Below are 2,943 nucleotides of genomic sequence, written 5' to 3' on the forward strand. Positions count from 1 at the left end.
TAAGCCTGCAAAACAGAAAGGGGGAAGAAAAACCAGGAAGTAAGTGTCTAAGGGTTTGGGACTCTATTGTGTGTGCTTGCAGGTGGGTGGGTCATACATATTTCCAATAAGTTGTAAACCTATTGTTAACTAGACAGTACAGCTTTTATTTGGTATTTCTGAAAATGAATCATCTCCCTTCTCACATCTACCACAGCGTAGTTCTGTACAAATTGTGTTTCTGTTTGTTTCCCAAGCAGACCAGGAGCTCCTGAGGTCATAGACTTGAGTCGTTTCTATGTCTCCAGGACAAAGCCTGATGTCTCCCTCCTCCTGGATCCCTTCTCTGCTCTTCCTGTGGCCTGTGTCCCCATGAGTCTTTCTTCCTGCTTCTTTTCCTTACAGGATCCCTACTGCCAGCACGCTTTGCCTCTCATGCTTCCTGACAACCCTGGCCTAGTGGAAATTCCTACTCTAGAGTTTCTTACCAAGGTCTGTAGCCAGGTTCAATAAGCCAGGGTGACTGGTTAGTTCAGGGGAGAGGAAGAGGGAGTGGGAGAAATAGAAATTTTGTGTGGTTCCCTATTTTTGGCTTGCGTAACTCAGTCAATGATGGTGACATTTGTTTTACATTCATTATTCATCATTTAACCTTGCCAAGTGCTTAACTTGCTTTCATCAAGGATAATAAAACTAAGACTCTGAGAGGTTAAGAAATTTGTTTCATATTCCTTCATTTGTTCCACTGTTTGGTAAACATTTACTGAGTACCAAGCAAAAGTTAGACACCATGCTAGGCCCTACAGAAAGAGCAATGAATCAGAAATTATCCCCATCCTGGAGAAAAACATAGTCCAGTGAGGATTAAGACAATTATAGGAGAGCATAGGAAATGTTAAAATCAATATATGCAGAGAAGAAGGAGAGATGAATGGGTTCTGGAGAGATTGAGTTTAGACTTTTGTTTCAGAAAAGGAAACATTTGAGAAGGCCTTGAGGGATGAATAGGAGTTTACCTGGTAGACAAGTGAGAAAAGGAACTGTACAAAGAGGCATTATTACCTTTAAGGGTATGGAGCTGGGGGCGCCTGGGTGGCTTAGTCGGTTAAGCGTCCGACTTTCGCTTAGGTCATGATCTCGCGGTTTGTGGGTTCGAGCCCCGCGTTGGGCTCTGTGCTGACTGCCAGCTCAGAGCCTGGAGCCTGTTTCAGTCTGTGACTCCCTCTCTCTCTGACCCTCCCCTGCTCACGCTGTCTCTCTCTCTGTCTCCTAGAAATAAATAAAACATTAAAAAAAATTTTTAAAAAAAAGGGTATGGAGTTGAAAGGAGATGATGAGGGGTGCCTGGGTGGCTCAGTTGCTTATGCATCCGACTTTGGCTCAGGTCATGATCTTGTGGTTCGTGGGTTCGAGCCCCGTGTCGGGTTCTGTACTGGCAGCTCAGAGCCTGGAGCCTGTTTCAGATTCCATGTCTCCCTCTCTCTCTGCCCCTCCCCAGCTCATGCTCTGTCACTCTATGTCTCAAAAATAAATAAACTGGAAAAAAAATGAGATGATGATATGTTTAAAACTTATTTTTTTTAATGTTTTATTTATTTCTAGGAGACAGAGAGAGAGACAGCGTGAGCAGGGGAGGGTCAGAGAGAGAGGGAGTCACAGACTGAAACAGGCTCCAGGCTCTGAGCTGGCTGTCAGCACGCGGGGCTCGAACCCACGAACCGTGAGATCATGACCTAAGCGAAAGTCGGACGCTTAACCAACTAAGCCACCCAGGCGCCCCAATGATGATATGTTTAGATAACAGTAAAAATCCTTTTGGGCAAAACTAGGTATCCGAGGAGAGAGAAAGAGAGATGAGAAAGAATGTTAGGGGAACTCAGATGGGAAGGGCTTTGATGGCCCTGAGATTGAGTAGACAGGATGGGAGCTAGGCATCCTGGGTCTTACCTTGACCCTACTGTGACTTGCTGGGGACCCAGGCAGATTCTACTTGATATCCCAGCTTCTGTTTTCTCTAACATAATATCCCAAACATGTCTCCAGATCTAATGTAAGTCCCTAGAAGATACTTCCCAGACCTGGCTCTCTGTCCTGAGATACTACGTGCTCCTTCATTGTGTTTTACACAAACCAGCCCTGAGCTGAGAGTAGGAGGTAGGACAGGGATTTCTCAACAATCAGAAATAAGTCCAAAGCACATAGGCTGGAGAGGAAAATTCATGGCTCTGTGCAGAGAATTCTTCAGGATCCAGGAAGACACAAGAGCCAAGTGATGTGAATACAATAGCTCCCTCCAATTTGTTCCTGAAATGTACAGAGTGCATTCCTGCTTCAGGGCCTTTGGGCTTACTGTTCCATCTGTCTGGAACACATCCCTCTTGCAGTGTAAACTCTGACAGTTGGTTTCTTTTCTTTTTTGTAATGCAAGTGCCTGACTTAAGCTTTGATTATTGAGGCATCCAACTGACAGCCATTTCTAATAAATAGTCAGGCCACCTCCCCTCCACCAAGGCTTCTTTGTTTTAGGAATTTTGCTGATTTTGGTAACTGACCACTTTGGGCCACTTGTTTGTTCTCTTCCCCCACTTCAAATTCTCACTCTTAAGTTTTAAATCTTTTTTTTTTTTTATGTTTTTATTTATTTCTTAGAGAGAGAGAGTGTGTGAGCAGGGGAGGGTCAGAGAGAGAGAGAGGCACAGAATCTGAAACAGGCTCCAGGCTCTGAACTGGCTGTCAGCACAGAGCCCGACGCGGGGCTCAAACCCACAAACCGTGAGATCATGACCTGAGCCGTAGTCGGATGCTTAACCGACTGGGCCACCCAGGCGCCCCTTAAGTTTTAAATTCCCCAATAAAGACTGAGCCCTCAGGAGCAACTGGGTGGCTCAGTAAGTTAAGCATCTGACTTTAGCTCAGGTCATGATCTCATGGTTCATGAGTTCAAGCCCCAAGTTGGGCTCTGTG

General features: G+C 45.3%; 1 protein-coding gene across 3 annotated transcripts in view; it reads left to right on the forward strand.

Annotated features, from left to right (window-relative positions):
• LOC144230025 (folate receptor beta-like) overlaps positions 1-2,943 on the forward strand; it is a 25,089-nt gene continuing 22,146 nt past the window's right edge. For 2 of the 3 annotated variants that reach the window (XM_077762223.1, XM_077762224.1), the window contains exon 1: positions 15-39. The gene's annotated coding sequence lies outside the window, so the exon portion shown is untranslated. Of the gene's footprint in view, positions 40-2,943 lie in introns of all 3 variants that reach the window. The other variant, XM_077762225.1, reaches the window with a different exon arrangement.

The sequence above is a fragment of the Crocuta crocuta genome, unplaced genomic scaffold, assembly GCF_008692635.1.
Source record: "Crocuta crocuta isolate KB4526 unplaced genomic scaffold, BGI_CrCroc_1.0 scaffold306, whole genome shotgun sequence".
NCBI lineage: Eukaryota > Metazoa > Chordata > Mammalia > Carnivora > Hyaenidae > Crocuta > Crocuta crocuta.